The sequence below is a fragment of the Cynocephalus volans genome, chromosome 17, assembly GCF_027409185.1.
Source record: "Cynocephalus volans isolate mCynVol1 chromosome 17, mCynVol1.pri, whole genome shotgun sequence".
NCBI lineage: Eukaryota > Metazoa > Chordata > Mammalia > Dermoptera > Cynocephalidae > Cynocephalus > Cynocephalus volans.
Genome location: NC_084476.1, coordinates 17,087,480 through 17,111,697, shown reverse-complemented (window position 1 = coordinate 17,111,697; position 24,218 = coordinate 17,087,480).

The window sequence follows — 24,218 nt, the reverse complement described above, 5'->3', positions numbered from 1 at the left end:
TTCAGTAGAAATGTGCACTCTGGGCACCCAAATACCACCCTCCATGAACAGGAACCAGAGACCTTTGCAGAAATGGTTGACTCTAGAACTAGGGCAGGGCAGTAAAGTACAAGATGAACCTGGGACATCTTGTGCCAGAAAGTAAAAATATGCCCAAAAGCACATGGAAGCCAGCTTGAAGGGGTTCCCACTGGGAAAATCTGGGACAATTTCAGCATCTAAGTAAATAATGACAGTAATGCGTTCTTACCCCTTAAATAAGATAGGAACCCATGAATTCTGTACTGATATTAATTAATTAGCAGAAGGGGAGAAGGAGAAATTCCTCTTTATAGTAGAATGCGAGTAACTGTGAAAGGAAAATGGAAATAGAAAATCACCATTTGGCAACCAACACTGTAAAGGTTGATTTAGACAATTTACTAAATTGTCACTGAATGCTAAAGCTGGTGGGTGGAAGTTTTTATAAGTCATGAGATATTGGCATAATCTTGGAGTATCTCACCACATAACATCAATTACAAAGGGAAAAATGGTGGCTTTTGGTTGGAGAAGTCTGGAAGACACCAACTTGATCCTCAGAACAACCCAATGAGGGAGACAGACTCTGCCTGGTTTGTCAAAATCCAGCTATGACAATGACTAACTGGGTGATCTTCATCACATCATCTCTCTGTGCCTCAGTTTTCTCTTCTCTGAAATGAGAATATTAATGCATCTAGCCCATGAGGTCAAATTGATGCACTAACCCACATAAAACATTTGGGGACTTTGTGTGGCCTATTGTAAACTCTCGATGAGTGTTAGCTATTATAAATATTATGGATGAGGAAATTCAACTTAGAGAAGTAGAAACAGAACACAAACCACATCCACCAAGCTCCAATTCACCACTTTCTGCTATCCTTTAGAAATCAGTGAGTCCTGATTGTCAAGCATCCAGCAGTTTTCCAAGTGCTGTTTCATTCATGCTTCCCTTGAACAACAACAAAAGTCTGTAGAGGTGAACAGAAGTTAGATCCCTGAAAGGCCTGATTTTATAGGTGAGGGAGGACCTTGACTCACCCAAAAGAACAGCACTAATAATCCTTACAGGAGGAATTTCAGCCCATGTGTTTTGACTCCAAAGCTCTGCAATTGCTTGCAGGGCCTGAATTTATTTATTTATTTATTTATTTATTTATTTATTTATTTATTTATTTTTGGCGGCTAGCTGGTACAGGGATCCAAACCCTTGACCTTGGTGTTATAACACTGCGCTGTAATCAAAACGAGGCTTGAACTTCACTGCAGGAATTCCAGCCTTATTGCCACAAATTGGTGAAGTGGTCTAGGGATAGTGTCTGATTCAGAAAACGCAGCCAATCCTGAGAGGGCTCTTCTGAACTTGAAGTTTATGGTGCAAGCCCTGACATGTTTCTCTCCTTTCCAAACACATTACACCATTGGATTAGGATAGGCAAGAAAAGTTCTGACAGGGAATCAGGGATACTTATGATCAAGGATTAGAGGCAAGTACTGATATCAGGTAGTAAGCCTTCAAGGTCAAGTCAAGGAGAATTTCAGGCCCACTCAGGCAAGCAGGAGAAACTATCCTGGCTTTTGTCTTTAAACTTACCATTTGTTATAATCTCTCTTTGTCTCTGGGGTGGACTTATCTACAAGAGAAATTGGGGTCAACTGATAGACCATCCTCTGGGCCTGAATGGACAGGTGTTGATGGCACTCCACTTCTAAGGGCACAAGTAACAGCCATAGTTGACTCAATACTTTTTGCCAAAGAATGAATTAAATGGAGGTCTTCATCGACACAGGAAAACAGGTCTGAAGTTTGCAACCACACTACGAGAAGATGGAGGCATCTAATGCCACATGGGTCAAAAGACCAATGTGCACACCCCCAGCCCTACCTCGGTCCTGCCAAGACCATCTGCACAGATTTAATTTCTCTCTATTTCTCCTGCTCCCTGGGAAAACTAATCTCATCTGTCTGCAGTTAGCAGAAGCCTGGAGTAACTGGATCTGCTGCTGGAACAAAAGATATATGTGACGTTAACAGTTCATTGAGCTGTGTGATGAACAAGACGGGTGTTGAAAAGGAAACCCGAGCTGAGAGTACATTTTCAGTGTTAATAAAGCTTCTCTTTTGTTGTATGTTTCCAAACACTGACTTCAGGATGGGTGCCATCCGTTTCCTTCTAGAATTAGACAGGCCTGCAGATTTAAGGCATCGAAGAGCATCATTCGGCCCTATTAATGGACAGCGCAAGGTGCTGTGTCAGGAATTTGCCCCCGTTTTTAGCTCTGGCTGCAGTTATTTCACTGACTTGGCAAAGTGTGTGTCTCCTGTTCACCCAGAGAATGTGCACATGGATAGCAACCCTCCAGGGAAACTACCAAATTCTTAAACTCAGACTTGCGGAAGTGCATGTAAGAATGCTTACCATGGTAATGCAATCAGCAGTGCAAACGTGGAAGCAGCCTATGTGCCTGACAATTGGTCATTGGTTAGTTAAACTATGGAAGAGGCACACATGACAAAGTTCAACATGGCCCTTAAGAAGCGCATTGTAGAAGTGTATTTGTTGACATGGCAAGAGTTCATGATTCATTGCAAAGTATACAAAAGAGCAAGGTACGTAACTGTGTAGCATGATGTCATTTGTATAGTAAGCGTAATAAGAAAGAACAAGAAAGAAGCTGTGGTTTCGTTTCTAGGAAGGATAGACTCTGTTAAAGTGAAAGCTTTGTTCATCTTGATGGTTTTACGTAAGTGAAAATAGACCTTAACCTCAGTTGCCCATGGAGGATAAAGGGCTCTGCATAATAGAAGAGAAAGTGGAGTTTGGGGGGCGAGGGTATTCCAAGAGGGGAAAGGTGAGGAAGTAAAGAGATGAAATAAGAGAAGAGAAAAGAAGACTGCTGTGTGTTGAATCGTGTCCTCCAAAAAAGATCTATTGAAGTCCTAACCCCGGATATCTGTGAATGTGACCCTATTTAGAAACAGGTTCTTTGTAAGTGTAATCAAGCCAGGATGACACTATAATTGATTAGGATGGGTCCTGATCCGATGGGACTGGTGTCCTTATGAGAAGAGAAAGCAGAGACACAGGGAGGAGAATGCCACGTGAAGACAGAGACACACAGGCACAGAAGGAAGAAGGCACATGAAGGTGCAGAGATTGCACTGCCACAAGCCAAGGAGCACCTGGAGCTACCAGAAGCCAGAAGAGGCAAGGAAGGGTCCTCCTCTAGAAGCCTTGGAGGGAGCACGGTCCTGCCAACACCTTGATTTTGTACTTCCAGCCTCCGGAACTGTGAGAGAATAAATTTCTGTTGTTTGAAGCCACCTGTTTCGTGGCACTTTGTTATGCCAGCCCTAGGAAATGAATTTGAGGGCCCAGCAAGACAGGGTGAGGCTGAGAGGGCTCCAGGGGATGAATATATGGATGATGGCAGAGCAGATAAAGAACGTTCTGAGGACAGAGATGCCTCAAGTCCATGCCCAAAGTCATTAGGATGTCTGAGATATAAACGCCCACTCCCGCTCCCTCCCAAATCTTCACAAACCAGGATCCAAGTTTTTTATATGAAGGGGAGTTTGAGTATGTTGAGGACCCTCCTGCCTGGGTCATTATGGTACAGAACCAATGCGGAGCAGAGCCAGGGGCCCGGGTGACCTTGGGACCAGAACTCCCCACCCCAGCCCACCCTGACCCAGGGAATTCTCAGAAGCCCTCAGGGGGCTTCAGACTTCCACAGTGCCTGAATTAGAGATCCTGTTTCAGGGATGTGAGAACTGAGTCTTGGAAAGTTTGGATAACATGCTCTGGGCCATACAGATACCCAGATCTGTGGAATTGCAGAGCCATGCTCTCACCAACATGTGAGCGGGTCTGGCTGCCAGTCCAGCTGCTCCATGCCCTGCTAAATAGGGAACAGATGCTGCACAATAACCATTCTATGCCTCGTGGCCATCTCCTGGGTCAGCCAAACAGTAGCCAAAGAAAACAAAGGACTTTTTTTGTGTGTCCATTTACAAAACCACATTTTTGTCCTTTCCCAAGGTCCTATTGCCTCATCCAAACAGCAAATGGCCAAGGATATGTAATCTTTCTTTCCCTCTCCTGATTATATATCTGATTTATTCAGAAAGGGGTTATTTCAGACATCCTTAGAAGGCTTCAACCACCCAAAGGCAGGTCAGAAAAGGGGGCCTTTGAGGTCCCTCCCAACCCTGAGATTAAAAGGGATATTCATTCATTGGCCAGGTCAGGAGAGCAGACACTTAGTCAAGGATGTGAGTGGGCCAATAAAGACTTGTCTTAGCCTAATGGGTAGGTGAAGCACTAGAGATGAAGTGTCCCTTCTTGACATTGTGGAAGACAAAGTTCCTGGCTAAGAGACCAAGGGAGGCCTCCTGGGATTTGATCTCAGAGGGTAGTCTTTGGTCATACGGGGATGGGAGAGAGAACATTCCAGAAAGAGGAAACAGAGTGGGCAGAGGTTCAGACAAAGTGAGGCACCAGGTATGCCTGGGAACACCCACAGTCATTGGACTTCAGTGAAGGATGGCTGGAGGGGGAGCAGGAGAGGATGCTCCCAGGTCACACAAGGTCTCAGGTCTCCAATGCCATTCCACAGGTAAGAGGACACCGTAGAAGGACTCTGATCAGGGCAGTCCCACAGTCAGAGCTGTGCTTTGAGAATTTTAGTCTGACAGCACAGGTAAGATGGATTGCAGGGGAAGTCAGTCCAGAGGTAGGGGACCCCCTGGAAAGATGCGGCAAAATCCAGAAAAGAAAAGATGAAACCGGAGCAGGGGCAGAGAAAATGGGCATAGATTGCAGGGAGTGGAGCTGAGAGATATTTAGGAGGCAAAGATGCACGACTTGGAGACTCAAGTGCAGAATGAAGAGAAAAGAGGAGTCACAATCCATGCCAAATATCTGGTTTGGGGATGGGGAGATGGCGCCAGGCACAAGAGGGGGCATCCAGCAGGAGGAGCAGCTTCGGGAGAGAAGCAGTTGAGTACAGCTTGGGACGTGCTTAGTTTGGGCACAAGGGAATGTCCAGGTTGGGGAGACCGGAAGGTGGCTGGGAGGGAGAGATGAGCTGGAGGTGGGGCCCGCCGGTCAAGCATTGGAATTGTCTTGGACATTAGTCCCCTAGAGTCTTTCCTCCCCAGCACAGGGCGTCCAGCCACCAGCCCCTAGAGGCTGTGGGCTGACTCAACTGCTCTTCCCTTGCCTTCTCTTCATTTCTCCTTTACAGTCACAGTCCCCAAACACAGCTTGATGAGGCAAAAAAAAAAAGAGAGAGAGAGAGACAAGGAGAGATAAAAAAGAAGTTGGCAGGGCCCCTAGGTTCCTTTCTGTTCTTCATCAGATGTTCGGTAAAAACTCTACCCCATTTAAATCTCAGACTCCTCTTAAGGAAATATGCCCCTCTTTCTCTCTCTCTCTCTAACCTGTTCCTCCCTTTATTTGTCTCTCTCTCTGCTTTTGTCTCTCTGCTTTTTGTATCTTTGCTTAGGTATCTTTCTCTCCCTCTGTCTCTCTTTGTCTCTCCATCCCTGGCTGCCTCTCTGTTTCTATCTGCGTGTGTGTGTGTGTGTGTGTGTGTGTGTGTGTGTGTGTGTGTGTGTGTGTGTCTATCGTCTCTGTCTCTCTTTCTGTCTCTCTGTTTCTCTCTATATAAATATATATATTTTATCTAATATATACATTTTCTGTTTTTCTTTTTCCCCCTCTTTGTCTCTGTCTCCCTCTTTCTTAGCCTTGCAGTCCCATGGTGATTCTGACTTTCCCTGTGTCCCTGTCTCTCTGACTCTATCTGTGTGTGTGACTGGGTGTGTCTATCTTTGTGTCTCTGGGTATGTGCCCTCCTACTGCCTTCCACCCCAGCCTCTGTCCATCCCTCTCCCACCGCGTGGGTCTGGAAGCACAGAGCTGGCTTATCAGGAGAGTAACCTCTCCAGCCATTTCCCTGAAATGGAGTTAGAGTTTAACACTCCCTTCCCCAGACATTGTCACCTGTATAACTAAGGGAGAACTCAGAATTTGAAACATGAGGCACTCTGAAGCGACTGGATAAACAGGGTGTAAGGAAACCAGAGTGACACCAAGTCCCTCTGCTGCTCAAACCCTCTGGTGGCTCCAGCAAGCCCAGAGTCCCCACAGTGGCCCTGCCCCTCTCTGACCTCATTCTTCCCCTCTGCCTTTGCTATCTGTGTTCCGGCCACACTGGCCTCCTGCTGCTCCTGATGGCCTAAAAAACTTCCTCCCCCAGCCTACCATGCCCTTCCCCAAGACATCCACGTAGCCTGTTCCCTCAACTAATTCAGGCTTTCTCTTAAGCAGCTACCCGGCCACCATCCATGCCCCAGTCACTCTCCAATCCCCTTTCTCTACTTTTCATCATAGCACTAAGTATCACCTGGAAGATTACATGTTTGGACTCTTTTATTCCTCCCAGAAGCCCTATGAGGCAGATGGTATTACATCCCCCATTTTAAAGATGGGGAAACTGAGGCATGGCTGGTAAAGCCAAGGATAAGTATTGCAGAGCTGGGGTTCAGGCCCAGGCAGCCTGGCTTTAAAGGCCTCTCTGCCTCCCTCCTTACACCTTCTACTAAACACTCCACCTCTGTACTCTCTTGTGATCCTCACAGCAACCTATAAGGAGACACTGTTATCCCCCAATGTCCAAAAGAAGGAACCAAGGGCCAGAGATTCACCTGAACCTGGATTCTCATCCCTGCTCTGCCGCCCTCTCCCTGGGGCTGTAGGCAAGTCCCTTCCCCCTCCAGCCTCACCTGGAAAAACCATGGCTCAGAGAAGAGGGATTTCTTTTGAGGTCTAAAGTTCTATTCTTCTAGTCCTACAGACAAAATCCTCATCTCACTTCTGTTAAACATGGGAGTCACCTGCAATTTCCTGAATGGGAGTGGAGAGGTCGTCTAGCACATGGGTTGTTGGACCAGGTCACCTCCCCACACCAGCTCCTCATCCACCCCCTGCCTATTCCAAGATCCCATTCTCTCCTAACATTCTGGGACCCTACAGAACAGCCCAGCAGGGAGTTAAAGGGCTGAACACAAGGCTTCCGAAATGGCCAAGCTCTTTAGGAGGTGGGGTGGCGCCAGGTGGAAGGCTAGGCGGTGGGCTTCATAATCCTGGCTCTGCCCCTTCCTGAGGAGCGGTGTTTAAGAAGAGCTGATAAAATGAGAATGGGTTTTAGGTGAGGTGGTGTGGTGCGAGGGACTAGGACGGGGAACCAATGCAAAGACCAGCATGTGCAAACGCTGGGGTGAAGCAGGACGTGGCCAGAACCTCCTCCCGTGGAGGCTGCTCTCGAGGGAGCTGCTTTGGGGCCGACGCTCCCTGCGAGCTGGATCTGCTGTGTCCTGCATCGAGATTGGTGCTCGTGATCATGACCCTGGCCATCGTCTGTCAAGCACCTCCACGCTTGTCATATGCTCCACTCTTCAGCACAGCATTGTGAGGGACCCACTGATCCATCCCACCCCTCGGACAGCAGAAAGGGAAGGCAGGAGACAGGTGCTCAGCAGGAGACAGGTGCTCAGGTCTAAGAATAACGGGACAGCAACTCGGGCCCATATCTGACTGTCTCCAGAATGCACCTCATTTCAAGATTCTATGAAGTTCCTTACAATGTCTGGTAAAGTAAAGGGGAGAGCCAGGATTTGAACCCAGGTCTGTTGCAGTCTCAAGACCACACTCCCTTCCCCCACCACCCACCACACCGCCTCTCCTGGAGAACCCCACAGGTAACAGGAGCCCCCTAAATTTCTCTGCAGGTTCACTCCCCAGTGGGTTTTCCTCCTGGATTTGCCATCCTTGTGCTCTGTGACACCCCCATGAGTTCTCCATCTTTTGCCTCAGTTTATCTACCTTGATCATGCTGCATATTTGTAAACAAGGACGACAGTAGTACCACTCCCTCCTAGAAAACAGAGGAACAGAAAAGAAGGGAAGGAGGGAGAGAGAAAGAGAAAAATAGAGTGAGAAGGAAAAAGAGAGGGAAAAATTGAGAGAGAGAGCCTTCCTGAGCACAGGGAGAGTTACATGTGAGGACAATTACTCCCAAGCTGCTGCTCAGCGAAGTGCTTCAAGCCAGCTTCCCCAGGTGCTGCATGGAGGCTTTATGGAGTTGGGTGATATACAACGTCCGCCACATGCCCGGTGATCTATGACCAAGGTCCGGGTTACCTCCCGCCTCGGGACAGCTGTGTGATTTAGAGCCACTCCTGAGGCTCTGGCTGGCATGGGGCAGCGTGGTCTAATGTTGTGTCTGGGACATGGTGTGCGTGCCAGGAAGAAGGTCACCACCTGCAATTTCCTGAATGGGCCCTGGGGGAGAGGCGTGCAGACTCCCTGCCTTCTGGGGCAGCCTCTCCCTGTCTAGCCTAGAGGCCTCTTCATCCAGGTGGAAAGCTGTACTAGTGTTTCATGGCTCCAGGGCGAGTCACCACGGCTTCAGTGATACAAGATTTGTAAACTACAAGGATTTTAGAGTTGGAGGAGAGTGCAGAGATCTCCTCCCACCCCCGACCAATCCAGGAATCATGTTTTCATCCCACAAATATTATCTGAGCCCATGTTATATCCCAGGCACTGTTTCTGAGTGCCGAGGGTAGTAAATGAGGCAGAAGTCATTTTTGCCCTCATGGTGCTCACCTTCTAGAAAGGAAGACACTTTACACAAGGAAGCATGCAAGTGAATCAGTGGTAGATTGTGTCAGGCTTAGGAAAAGAACCAGAAAAGGCTCAGATGGCAGATGACAAGGGGAAGATCTACTTCAGTTGGGCTGGTGAGGGAAGACCACACAAGGTGTGGGTGAGAAGCTGAGACCCAAAGGAAAAAGAGTCAGTCATGTGAGGAGTGAGGAAAAGAGCCTTCCAGGAAGAAGGAGCATCCTGTGCAAAGGCCCTGGGGTTGGAAAGTGTGCGGTGTGTACGAAAGACTGAGGTAAGAGCAGCGTAGCTGGAATGTAGCAAGAATAGGGGAGAGTGGTGGGTGTTGATGATAGACAGGGTGTTGGGGACCAGATCCTGCAAGGACTTGAAGGTTACTTATGGATCTGAGTCTGTATTCCAACGGCAGTGGGACCCGCTGTAAGGGAGTCCATTGAAATAGACAATAGTAAAATATTGTCCTGTACATGTTGGGGTCTGACAATCAGATTGGCACTTCCTCCTCTGCTTGCTCAAAACTCAAGACATTTGTAAGACAATTCGTCCATCCTCTAACCATTTGGGGACACAGAAGACCTGGGGATGGTGAAGAAAACAGAGCATGGGGAGCAGGAGCGGACGTTTCTTCCCCTGTGCTCACCTTCATATGCGCAACAAACACATGTAAGTGTAAGTGAAGGTGGGGAGGTGGGGAGCCAATGGGACAAGCAGGGTAGTGAGGGAGGGTGACTCTTGCCCCCACAATCCAAGGAATATTTCAGGATTAAAAAAAAAAAGCCTTTGTGCTTTTTTTTTTGGCGACATGAACATGTTCCTCTGAAGCAGAGGGTCAGGCCTGAAATGACCATGTTCTTGCTGCCTTTGCCTCCGTGATGCTTCCTGGTCAGGCTACCCCCGTGTGCACCGCTGAAGCACTGAGATAACCAGAAGGCAGGTTTTTCAGGATTATCCTTTTTTTAAATCCCCTTGTTCGGTGTCCTGAAATTTTCCTCTGGGTGACTGATGTTGTCTGTCTCATTTTCTACTTTGCAACGCTGGATGAATCACCCTGACCCGGGCTTTCAGAGACAGACATTGGCAACACGAAATATCTGTGGTGAGAGTTCACCAGGGATCTTTGAAATCCTGGGTGTGTCAGGGGTCGCCTCCACCGTCCCCCACCAGCCTCTTTACTGGCCTCCCCGCTACCACTCCAAGCAGACTCCATTCATTCTGTACACAGCAGCCAACATGAATTTTAACTTTTAATGCAAATCAAATCCATGGCCACCCTGTTAAGACCCAATGCCTTCCCGTCGCAGCCAAAATGAAACCCAAACTCCTCACCATGGCCTGCAAAGCCCTCCGTTCTCTGGCCCCTGCCCACCTCTTGCACCTGACTCTATCCCCTCTTAGCTCTGGCCACCCCGTGCCAGGCCCCAACACAAGGCCTTTCTGTTAATTCTTCCTCCCCCAGGACTCTGCCTAGAGTTATCCAAAGCTCAGTCCTTATCATTCAGGTCTTGGTTCAAATGTTCCTCTTCAGAGGGCTCTTCCTGGACTGCAGTGTCTACCTGAGCCTACCCCTTGCCTTTTCTTTCTCAATCACAGCACTGCAGTTCATATTCCTCAGAGAACTTACAGCTATTTGGAATGATCTTGTTTGCGTACTTGTTTACCTTTTATGTTACCTGTCTCTGCACTAAACTCTACGCTCCCGGAGAACAGGTTGTTTTCCATTTGATTCCCTACTCTATCCCAGTGCCTGGAACAGGGTCTGGAACAAAAGAGGTGCTGAATGAATGAATGAATATAATCTGTGTTGTGAGATGGATTTATCACACACATCTTAAAACACACACTCTTAGAATCTTACCTCTCATTAAACTGCCCTGTTTTCAAAGGGACAAACTGGAGGTCAAGAAGAGACAACTTCCCAAGGTCACTCTATGAGTAAATGGCTAGGACGCCAGTCCTCCTCAGCCAATCCAAAATTCTTTCCCCTTCCAAAGGCAATATCTGGTATAAGAAGACCCCCAAATCCATAACTTCTTCCTGTCTTGAGCTCCAGACCACCCGACTCTTGCCATCTAATGACCTGCAGGCACCTGCAACCCAGCATGTCCAAGCTTGGACTCCATGTCCCCTGGGTAAACTGGCCCCTCCTATGGATGCCGTGTTGGAGAAGATGCTCGTCTAATCCTCTTCTCTCTCACTCAGCATCCCCTCCCTGGATGTTCTCATCCCTCCCATGGCTTCAGCTTGGACCCCCAAGCTCAGGGTTCCCAAATCAGTTCTCCAGCCCAGGCCTGTCTTCTGAGTTCCAGATCCACAGAGCCGCTGCCTGATGGGCATCTCTCCCGTGGACCAGCAGACCCTGCTCCTTGACAGGTTCCAGGTAGAGCTCATCATCTCTCTCCCACTCCATCTAATTCCTCCCCTGCAGGGTTTCTCGTCACCTCCCTGCCAGTGGTGGCTCCATTCAGAACCCGGACATTATCCTCCACTCTATCCCCCTCCCAAGCCCGCCCTTATACCCAATAACAAGTAGTTCCTATTAATTCTCTCTCCATGCACCCGTGTTCAGTGGGAAGATTATGTCTTCCCAGGCATACCTGGCGCAGAAGGTGAGTGGGGACTTCTGGCCAAGCCCTGAGCCCTGACACAGGACTGCATTCATCTGTAGAAAACGGTGTCTTTGCTCTCCATGCTTTGTGTCCATGGTGTTGAAGTCCTGAGGGACCAGGAATTCCAAGGGGACCCTTTCCTGCATCCCCACCATCAGCACTGCCTAATTTAGCATCATCATTTCTCACCTAGACCACAGTCTAGTGAGTCTAGTCTAGACCAGTACCCCCAATGGCCTCTTCTGCCCTCTAGCCTGGCCTTCTCCTCTCCAGACCCCTCTGAGAATAGACAGCCAGAGGCCTTTTCCTAACATGTGAATCTGACTAGACGCCACCCCTCCTCAAAACCTTACCCCCTGCCTATCCTGTGCGACCCCTCCAGTCTTGGACCAACACTTTGGGTCAAAAGACTCCTTACCCGGTCCACATCATGAATTATTAGACTCTCCATCTCTGTATCTCCCATTTCGGTGATTTCCTGTTTACCTGGCTACCTCTCCAACTGGACTCCCAGCCTCTTGAAAGCAGAGAGAGGGTCTCTCCCGCATGGGCTTGGGGAAAGAGAGTGGATCAGTTACCTGCAGTAGCATCCTTAGCCTGCCTCCCTAGGGGTCAAGGGGATGTGAGCAGCTCTAAGGTGGGTGACACCAGCTGAAGAGGCTTTCTCTTGGCACCACTCCTCCGAGTGCACTCCTTTAACATGCTAGGGAGAATTGCCAATTTTCCCTAGTACAAGAAACATGAATTTTCTCAATTCTAAAACATTTATATGGAGCTTTTCTGAAATCAGCATGCATAATTATTTTCTCTTCTTTTCCAAAAACCTGTTAGGAAATCAATCGTGTGTCATAGGATTCATGGGCTCTTGGCATCAAGAAGATACAGCACTATGCATAGGGTCACTCTAGGCTCTAGACCACCGGCAGCCCTGGTTTGTGCCTGTCATCGCAGTGTAATTATTAATAGCATCCCCCTGCACTCTCAGATGTCCCAGTTTGGAAGACATATTACAGGACTACTCTAACGATACAGTCCTAAGAAAAGGCTGTCTTCGGGAGCCCCATACTCCTAACCAATAGATGGCCGGGATGCTTTATTTAGGGACCATCTGTCTAACAGTCTTAGCACATTTTCTCATACCCACCTGTCAAAACAAATCGTCACGTTTCAAAAGTCCTTTTCAGTTCCCTGACACAACTTCCTTGGTTCTCCCCTGGAGGGTATGTGATAATGACCAAAGAGGTCTTTCAGCAGCTCCTAAGCAGTTCCAAACCCTTCCCCTGAACCATAATCCCCTAAAGCCAGAGGAGCATAAAGCTGTGCCCCCAGAAGCCCCATAGGCACTGCCCACAGCTCCCCACAAGAGGTTCTTTTGAATTCTGAGTATTAAAATGAAATGCATAGAATTAGCCATCTACATTATGGTACAGGTGTGATTATTTTAACTTGAAAACTGCTTTAAATAAGTTGCCATAGTATAAAATTGTACCACCTGGAAGATGCTTTATGTTTATTCTGGGGCTTTGGATACTCCTTGGCACTTTTTTAAAAAATACAATCCCAGAGCCCTTTGCTCTTACTGGGTGGGAGATGCTTGTTGGGAGTGCAGAGGTAAATTTTCACCCAGGAACCCTGCAGAGTAAGCAATCTGAACAGGAAGGAAACTAACACCATCGGGCATCATTTCATCAAACTACTGCTCTGGAGGGATCACTAATTATCAGATGAGATAATAAAGAGCCAGAGAGGTTAAGTAACCTATTCAGAGTCTCACAGAAATGCGAAGTACAGAGGAAATTCGAAATCCAGATCCCTTGGATTCAAAGACAGGATTTCTCTCCGCTCAGTTTCCCCACGACTCCAAGGTTTTTCTTCCCTGTCTCCTCTGCAGTTTATTGAAGTGCTCTGAGTACAAGATGTGTCTCCCATCTCGAGTTTCTCAACGTCTTCACTGTCATTTTGAGTTTCTCTCTTTAAATTGACTTCCCAGGGCTCTTGTGAGAGATTTTGGGGAAAAAAAATTTAAAGTGTCCATGTCTATTTGTAGCTTTAAAAGCAGGTTTGTATATAAGGGAGATTGTTTTGTGAGATTAAAAAAAAGCTGCTGAAAAATGTGGAAAACTACTATAGATAAAATGCATTTATTCTGAGATATGATCTGTTGGATTCTCTACTACCAAATGGGGAAAAAAACAGGTGGTACTCCAGAAAAATACTCCCAGATGGAAAATGTATAAATGGTAATTCACCAAAAACAACTGCAACCGTGACTTTTAAAATATGATGCTGGTTTCTTTTTTGGGCCAATGCATTACACTGAAAACTTTGGAACTCCCTGGATAATGAATGTTTGGCTAATTTGATGCTAAATCCTAGGGGCAAGGCATGGACAGAGGAAAGGGGATCTTTAATCACCATGAAACTTTAATCTACGACTGTGTCTTCTGTGATTTGGGCTTGGATCCTATGAAGAAGAGCAATATGGTCCAGCAGGGGACATCTGAGCTAAACCAAACCAATTCCACATAAAGCACATTTCTCTCTAGGTCGTCCTTGTCAGTGTCATGAAAGCCTCAGAACTTGATAGAGATGGAGTTATCCCATTCCCAAAGCTGCTCAAAGTTTTCTGTATTTCCACTCAATCTTTGCTGGGTTGCAATGAAAGTATAAAACAGCCTGCCTTGGCCTGGATTGAAACGAGTGCAATAATATTAGGATAAGAACTGTTTTTTCCTGCCTGGCAAACTCCTGCTCACATTTCAGAGTCCTATTCAAATATCCCTCCTATAAGAAACCACTCACTAGGCAGAGTTATTCCCTACTCAGTGCTCTCCCTGCTCCTTGAATATTTCTTTTTTGAAGCTCCTATCTCGCCACAACAAATCATTTTTGTTAGTGATTTGGTTTCACCCACAAGACTATGAGGTCCTCAGTGTCTAGCATCCAGAGTGCCTAGCATAAGGCTTGACATACAATAGCTGCTCAATAAACGCTAAGTGAATGAATGAGTAAATGAATAAAATAAAACAAGAGTTTATGGCGACTAGAAACAGAACTGAAACACTGGATTTCATTTCCTTCCACGAAGCAGCTATGTCCTTCAGAATAATTCTTCAGCATGACTTAATTCCAGCTTCATATTCTTTCATTCATTCATAATTTTTTTTAAAAAGTCCCCTGAGCATTCCCATTCTAGAATATTTTTTATTATTATTATTATTATTATTATTATTATTATTATTATTATTATTGGAAACATAATTGATTGTACATATCTGTGGGGTACCCATTCTAGAATCTGTGAGGCTAAATTATGCTGAAAGATAAACAAAACTTGGATCTTGCCCCAATGAGCCTCACACTCCTGTAAGTGCCCTCTCAGATGGATGGCAGATTTGCCAAGATTGCCTTCCCATGGTGAGACCTTCATGCTGCTATCATGGACACTGTTGTGTGCCTTCCAGGTACCTTTCCAGGACCAAGGCATTAATCTCCCTAGCTTCCTCTGGGAATGTTGGCTGCCGGTGGCTTGCACAGTGTCCTTCTCCAGGAACTGCCCTTAGCCCAAGGGAGCTGCCTCACCCACAGTCATGCCCCCCCCCTCCACGTGCAGCCCACTTCCATGTGGAGATACAAAGACCTGGGGCTCTTACCTTGATTAAGAACAATTCTGGAGGCCATCCCAGCTCTAGCGCTTCCTGTAGACAGGCTGAGGTCTCTGCTGCAAACACAGTGCTTCTCAAATCCTTCCTCTGCCCAGCCCTACGTCCCTTTCTCCCACAGGTGTGATTCCCAAGAGCTACACTGAACCAATACCTACTGCTTGCAAATCTCCTCTAGAGTCTGTCTTCAGGAAGCCTAACCTAAGATAACTACACCCTCAACTGGATCCATTTCCAAAGGATGTGGGCATCTTTCATGGTGAAATGAGGTGGTTTTCAGCTGAGTTTGCTTGAGGACTTGTCAGCATTACTATCAACTACATTAAACATTTTTTTCTAAAATCTTTTCATTCTTCTTTCTCCTTTAAAATATGTTTAAAATAAATTCCTTGAACTTTCAGAATACTAGAGATGGGGGTGAGGCAGCGGGGTGGTTCGGGGAGGGATAGGTTGGGTAAAGGGCATAAAGAAAAATCACCATTTGAAATAATAATTTGCTTACAATAAATTATATTTTTAAAAAAGATTAAAGGAGAAAATGTATATATATATATATGGGGGTTTTTTATTGGTTATGAATATTCGTGAGATACAAAGCTGATTGTCACCCCTCGTGCCCAAGATGTGAAGGAAAGATCCATACTGGCAGCATGCCCATTACGACAAATTGCATTTGTACACCGTGTCCCCCACCCTATTATCCCCAACCTCCCTCCCCCTCCCCCTTTGCCCCCCACTCCACTTTGTATCCCAAGGTATGTTCTCTCCCTCTGCAAGTCCAACACACCACCGTGGTCTTTCTTTCCTTCCTTCTTTGTCTCTTAGCTCCTACTTATGAGTGAGCACATGCAGTATTTATCCCTCTGTGCTTTGCTTATTTCACTCAACATAAGTTTCTCCAAGCTCATCCACGTTGTTGCAAATGGGAGAATTTCATTCTTTTTATGGCAGAGTAGTATTCCATGGTGTATATATACCACAGTTTCCTTATCCAATCATCCATTGATGGACATTTAAGGTGGTTCCATGGCTTGGCTATTGTAAACAGAGCTGTGATGAACATGGGGGTGCAGGTATCCCTTCAACATGATGATTTCCATTCCTCTGGGTATATACCTGGAAGTGAGATTGCTGGATCATATGGAAGATCTATCTGTAGTTGTTTGAGAAAACTCCGTACTGTTTTGCATAGTGGTTGTACTAATTTACAGTCCCACCAACAGTGTAGGAGCATTCCCTTCTCTCCACACCCTTGCCGGCATTTATTATTCACCGTCTTTTTGATTATAGCCAGTCTAACTGGGGTGAGGTAGTATCTCAATGTATGTTTTAGGAATTAGAAATTTTTGTTTATTTGTTTTAGGTCTCACACAAAACCAACAGCAAACAACAACAAGCCCACCCAGCTCCTGTAAAAACCTATGAAGCACTTGGTGTCCTATCATCACACAACAATTAAGATGGCTATTATCAAAAAAGCAAAAGACAATAACTGTTGGTGAGGATGGAGAGAAATTGGAACCTTCATACACTGTTGGTGGGAATGCCAGTATGGAGTGGGAACAGTATGGAGGTTCCTCAAAAAACTGAAAACAGAACCCCCCCTATTATCCAGCAATCCTACTACTTCGTATTTATCTGAAAGAGTTGAAATCGGGATCTCAAAGAACTATCTGTACTCCCATGTTTATCGCAGTATTATTCACAATAACCAAGATACAGAAACAACCCAAATGTCCATTATGGACAATGGATAAAGATAATGTGGTATATACATGCAGTGGAATATTATTCAGCCTTAAAAAAAGAAAGAACTCCCGCAATATGGGACAACATGGATGAACCTTGACTACATTATGCTCATGAAATAAGCCAGTTATAGAAGGTTAAATACTGCATGATTCCACTTATATGGAGTATATAAAATTGTCTAACTCAAAGAAGCTAAGAGTCAGTGGTGATTGCCTGGCGCTGGAGACGTGGAGAAATGCGGAGTTGCTAATCAGTGGGCATAAAGTTTCAATTATGCAAGATGATTAAGTTCTAGAGATCTGCTGTGCAACACTGTGCCTGTAGATAGCAGCACTGTATTGTACACTTAAAAATCTGTTAAGAGGGTGGATCTCCTGTTAAGTGTTCTTGCCACAATAAAATAAAATAAGTGTATGGAGTCTCTGAACAATTTTCCACTTTTAAAATATTTTACAAAAATCAGAGCCTTATTACTTAGAGGCTAGGATTTTCCTTTACAAAAGGATTCTTTACTTTCACAAAATCCTGGAATGATAGGTCAACACCTCTTTTTTATAGATGGAGAAACTGAGGCCCAGAAAGGAGAAAGGACTTTCCCAAAGTTACACAGTGGGTGAGTTATTAGAAAAGCCAGAACTCAATAGCTGTTTTCCAAACTCATTGTCCAAAGGACTTGCCCCCATCACTAGCTCTGTCTTGATACCAAAAGGGTCTCAAACCTCAGAATTTATGAGTCACTTGAGAAACATGTTAAAATGCAGATTCCTGGGCTGCTACAATGGACATTCTGATGCGGAGATCTGAGGTGGACCTTGGAATCTGTATTTTAAAGATACACGTTACACTCCAAGATCATTTGAGGAAATTCATTTTGAGAAGCATTGATTTATAATGATAAAATTTTACTGCTGGGAAAGCTTTAGAAGCTGTCTGAGCCAACTCCATCAAGGCAGAAGTCTCTTTAGCAGTGCTTGCATATTTCCAAAGATGGAGAGCTCACTACCTACCAAAGAACTTCTCTCCATTTAGGTGAGGCCCCTGCTCATTATAAAACTCTTACTGATCACTGAGCTGACCCCTGTCTCCAAGAAGCCTCTCCTGTGTTTTCCAATTCTCTCCCTCTATGGAACAAATCTCTTTGGCGATATCTAGTCCAAACTCCAGAAGTATAGTAGACATTCAATAAACACTGTTGAGTTAAAGAGAGAGGGCAGAGTTACAAGCATGAACAAATGTGAATGAATCAGATATATTGCTGTAGGCCCATGCCTCCTACACAGAAAGATTGCAATAATTGTTTTAACTGTTTAATGTTGAATAAAGCAGGTCTATCATAAAATAGATTAGCATTGCGGCTAAGAACTGGCACTCTGGAGTCAGCCTTCTAGGTTCAGATATCGGTTCTATCACTTTCTCTGTCTGGCAAGTTACTTAGATTCTATGAGCCTCTGTTTGGACATCTGAAAAAATAGGAATAAAAATAGTATCTGCCTCATACCTCATCACAGTGCTTAACACGCAGGAAACATTCAACGAGGTTTAGCTGTTGATATTACTTTTCTCCAGGCTAAATATTACCCCACTTCCTGGCTACTGAGCTCCAGGGGTCTCCCCACCACAGTCCTCCATTGCATCACCAACCCTCTTACCAAGTGAGTTCTAAACCTGAACACAATTCTACCAAGACTGGTCTCTCCTGTACACCGAACAACAAGGGTGAAGAATCTGTTTGCTAGATGGGTTCAGAAACTGATGGGTAGACCAGTTGCACCAGAGCGGAGGATGAGTAACAGCACAGGAAGAGGATGTTATTTTATGACAGAGGTCTCAAAGGCTGAAATGGATGGCTTAGATTGATCCTAGGAGCAGCAGAAGCCCCTCAAGTTTCAGGAGTAAACTTCAGATAGTGCAACCTTGATGCATGTGAGGGTCGGGTTGCAAGGGGAAAGTCTGGTGGCTAGGCCAATCACGTGATTGCCACTCTCTCTCTCTTTCCCTGTGACCCCCTGACACTAAAATCCTTACAGTCCCTTGACCATGCTGAACATTTTCCTGCCTCTGAACCTTTGCATAGTCTGTTCCCTCTGCCTGCAACACCTTTCCCTACATGGTATTCTCACTCCTAGTTACCTCTCACCTCTCAGGCCGTGGCATCTTCTCAGAGAGGTCTTTCCTGATCACCCTGTCTGAATTAGATCTCCCCTGCAACTTCATCATTATTCTATGTCCCAGAATGCTGTATGTTTCACAGCATTTGGCAAAATATATAAATTTCCTATTTTCTTTTATATTATTCTCTCTCTCCCTCACCAGCTTCTGAGATCTATGAGGGCAGAAAACTTATCTTTCTGGTTAAAACCAAATGTAATAGTATAAATAAGGAATGATGATTCATTCCCTAAACTAAGACAGACAGTGTAGAAAAGCAACACAATGCAGACAGTTCAGTTGCTAGATAGATAGATAGATGGTAAAATGGTTGTGAACCAAGAATTTGTGATCGGTGTAGAGAAAAAGAAAAATCAAGAGTGTCAGGACTTTCAGCCTGAGCAACTGATTTACAACATTTAGAATATAATCCGAACATTTAAGCTACAAACGTTCTTGGAATTCATCTATAAAAATGAGGAAGACTGGATCATTGTTCACATCTCCTTACTCTCTCCCTGTTGTGGAATTACACCCACACCCTTTGCCATGTGGCTTTGCAGTGCCTTCCAATAAAGTGATTGGAGGACATCCCACCACCCCATTGATGTTGGGCTTGCCATGTTACTTGCTGGGACCAGTGGAAGTTTAGTGGACACGCTTACATGGTTTGACTTGACCTCTTGCCCTGCCATGAGAAGAGCATGATCCAGAGAACTCCTGCTCCTCTAGCCTGGGACTTGGAATTAATACATATGGAGCAGACATGAAACCAACCAGAAGTCTGGAGTGAGCCAACAAGCCCAGCCTAGTCTGGCAAACAACAGCCAACCAACAGATTCAGGAGCATACAAATGAGCATCTGATGTTGTGAGCATCTGAAATCTGGGACCTGTTTGTTATGCAATCTGATTGTAGTTGAAACTTGACTAATATAAGTGGTCAGCATATGTGGCAGTTTTAAAACATGTCTGCAAATTCTTCAACTCTCCTTCATCCTCTTCATGATTCTCTCCCATTGTGTTTGAACTGAAAGCCAAGAGAATACAACAGAAGAGACACTACTTGACTTCAGAGACCACATTAGCAAAGGTCATGTTGCTTTTGTGTGGTTCTCTTGGGCTGCTTATTCTCCTGACATCTTCTCCCAGAGTGTTCCATCCAGAACCCAGCCACCATGCTATGAGAGGATCCCAAGGCACACAAAGAGGCTATGAGAGAAGCCCAAGACACACAAGTGCTCTGATCAACTGAGTCCAGCCTTCAAGTGAGCCCAGTGTAAAGCCAGTTATGAGTCATATGAGTACAGATTCTCTGATCAACCACCCTAGCTGAGCCCAACCTTCAAACGAGATCAACCCAGAGCTAGTCATGTGAGTGAAAGAGCCACCAGACGATCTCAGTCCGTAGCCATCAAGTCACCCCCAACGTTCAAGTCTTCTCAGATGAGTCCTTAGACATTGAGAAGCAGAGACAAGCCATCCCTGCTACTATCCCCCATCCAAATTCCTACCCCATAAAATCTGTGAGCATAATAGAATGGTCGTTTTACTCCACTAAGTTTTAGGGTGGTTTGTTAATAGCTGGGGCAGCAAATAATGGCCTTGTAAGCAACCAGTTTTTTCCCTTACCCATGGCAGACATCACTAACCAATGCTGCTACTCATCATCACTAAACCTGGCTTAGAACATCAGAATCCTTCTCAACAGAGCTCTCTCAGGCACACCATTAATAGATCAGAGTAGTTGTCATCCCAGGATGTAATTTGACCCTTTGATTTTGTTGAACTATTTGAGGAGACCCAATGCGTCACCCTCCACCTCCCTGCCTGAGTCACGTGTCCCTTCTCTCAGCTTCACAGCCTCTCCATTGAACACACTTCACCTTTGCTAGACATCTGTGTGTGGCCCGTCTCTGAGCCTTTGCAGCCGCTGTTCCCTCTGCCCCGTCACACTCTCTGCTCCACCTTGCTGCCTCCAGCTTGTTCTCCAGTCTCATCCCAACCATCCCTTCCTCAAGGAAGCCCACCCCAAGATCGGTCATTCCTTCTCACACTACCCGGAACTTTCCTTTCATGGCACTTACCAGAGTTATAATTAAATAATCATTTGTATAATTAGATATTTAATATCTGTATCCCCCAATAAACTGTAAGCTCCATAAGGACGTCTGTTTTGATCTCTGTGATATATGGCAGGTGCTGTATTAATATTTGTGAATAGGTGAATGTGGGCACGTAGGTCTCTGAAGACTTTAAGCACAAGGCTAGCTCAGTCAGCTTTCCAGCCTTGTGTGCTTTCTTGTCCTTCTCCTTGAGGATCATACATCTAGTCATCTCCCTTCCACCAGCATCTCCAGTCACCACCTTGGTCCCTACATCACCCTTGAGACTAACTGGCCTTTAAGTGTTCCGCTTCTGGGGAAAACTCTATCCAGTACAGCAACATTTCTCAGTGTAGCCAGAGCTGATGATTCTGCCACGTGGGGATGAATGCAAACAAGCATTTGTGTAATAACAGTTTAATATCTTCATCTTCTGCATGGAGCCCCAGTCAATTAATATTCAGTCAATTAGAAAATGTTTCAGAATTAACAATAAATTATCTATAATTAAGTCCAGCCAGAACCAGGTGACTTTCTTGCTGCTATTGGAGGGAAGTGGTAATTGGATTACCACTGTAAGTAAGTGATTTGGGTACTCAATGTCTGGGGCCACAGAAGACCATGGGGCCAGTGTGGCCCAGGAACCTAATTAATGTCATAATTCTGGCTCATACTGGGTCAATAGGAATTAACACATGGTCAGACTTCTGATTTCATGGGCTTATGGCCAACCTCACGCAGTGACTATACAATGGGAGATACTCAGTAAATATTTGAAGTAATTAATGAATTACTTAATTGTGCTAAGATCCTCTGACCTAGTCTCTTTGCCTTCAGTTATGTCCCCACCAATTGTCCTCCAGATTGCAACATCAGTGATTACTCTAAGCCACAACACACAGACTGTATCATTCAACCGCATATATCCTTCCATGGTTCCCTATTGCCTTTGGGACAAAGTGAAAGATCATCAGGGCTGCACCCAGGGAGCCCATGCACCCCCACCAGAGGCTGCCTCCTGCCTGCGCATAGCCTCCTCTCTCATCATCCCCATTCAACTCTAGTGAACAGCATGCAGTACTCCAGGCCTGCCATGCTAATTCCTGCCACAGTACCCTTGTAGCTGCATCCTCAGCCAAGAACTACATCCTCCTTCTATCTGCCTGATCCCTACTCTTCTGTCAAGGCTGAATTCAGATCCATCAGGAAGGCTCCTTAAAACAATCTTTTCTTCCTCTGGAACAGAGCTAGACACCCCTCCTCTGGCTCCTGCCACCTCTATGCCTGCCCCACAAATTCACTGACCACACTGGGCTGCAGATGCCCTTTTACTTGACTGTCTCCTACACTGGCTTGGGAGCTTATCAGAACCTGGACCTGTGTCTGCAAGAGAAGGATAATAACTCCCACTCTGTGGGGTTGCCATGATAATTAAATGAGATAATGCACCTAAAGTGCCTAGCAATGTGCCTGGCACATAGCAGGTCCTAATACATGTTGAATGAATAAGTGAATAAATGATCACACAACTGGAGGTTATTCCGAAAGGAAAGACCAGGAGATGATTTTTCACCCAGAAGATGGGATTTAAATGGCATTGACAAACCAGATGTGTTCCCCAGAGAGGAGGCAACAGGCTTTATTCTCCTCTCAGATCCAAATTCCCTATTTTGTAGAAATTATTTAGTAATATCCCCTTTATTACAATGAAATAAAATCCATGCATAGGATAACCTGCCTACATAACTTTTAAAAATCAATATAATGTATTACAAAGATAAAGAAAAGGAGACAACTCATAACAAAATAATATATATTTCAATAAGTAAATGTTCAGACATGACTACAGAGGAGACACATGAAGTAATCAGATGTCTGCACCTCTTTCTAATGAGTAGGTTGGGATTTAAGAGATGTAAGACAATATTTAACTGAGTATAGTTGACGCTTTTTCTCTCTCTATTTGACATTTTGAAATAAGGGCAAAGAAAGTACCTTCCTGAATTTACCACTACAAAGGCAGACTGAGATGGAGGGATGGCACTGGTGTCTTCAATTCCACTTGGCCTTGCCACCTGTAGCATGATTTTCTGAAATGGTGAACAACTTCTGGTAACGTTTTGAACAAAACAAAGTATAGAGTTCCCTTGATATACCCAGAAGTTGCATTCTAGGAAAGTTCAGTGTATTTTAAAACCAGACACAAAATACTTTGATTATATATATTCATTGAGAGAGAGAGAGAGAGAGCTAGACATATATGACTACAAACAGGTCTTTCACTTACATTCATGTCCAGTGAGACATGTGAAAGTCTCACAGGATGCAAGTTGATTCTTTGTAATATGGAACTTTTCAGCACAAGGGAGTATGTTGGGCATCTCTGGCCCCCACCCACCAATTATTAATAGCTCCCCCAAACACTGGGACAACTAGAAACCCCCATAAGTACACAAAATACCCCACAGGGGACAGCACTGTTCCCTATGAGAACCACCATCCTAGAGGAGCAAGACTGGCTGAACCCAGGGTCCTATCAGCTTGGGTGAGACCATGGGGGACTCAGACTTGCCCTTCTCTCCTGATGAAAACCTCAGCTCAAACCTCCCCAGCAGGGAGGCCTCGGAGGCAGCAGGGCTGCAATCTGTCACATGCACCAGCAACAGGCACACCATCACAGCCAAGGCTGTCTCCAAGGATAATGTTTGTAGATGGGGGTTGAGCAAGAGAGGCTCACATGCCCCTAATGGCCTCTGACAGCTGCCACTCACACTGTGCCCGGGGGCCCGGCCAAACCAGACTGGGCCATGGACTTCCTGCCCAAGCTGAACCCAAACCAAGCTTCGCCACTGACTCCCCACAGCTGAAAGTTATAGTGTGAAGGCAGAAGAACTGGGTTCTAGTCTCAACTCTGCTGCTGAGCTGCTGTGTGACCTGGGCAAGGTGCTTTTATTTCTCTGGGCTCCCTTTCCCCCTGTCATGAGAGGTAGACAGGATTCTCTTTTCTGCCCTGAAAGTTTATGTTACAAGAAAAGATGCATCAAAACAGAAGGGAGAATGTACCCAAATATCATATTGAACTCCATAAATATATACAATTATCATGGGTCAATCAAAAAAATAAATAAATTTAAAAGAAAAAGAAAAGAAATAGTGAGTAGAATAGTGGTTACCAGAGATAGGGAAAGAGAGGGGGAAGGGGAATCTGGAAAGGGTGTTAGATCAG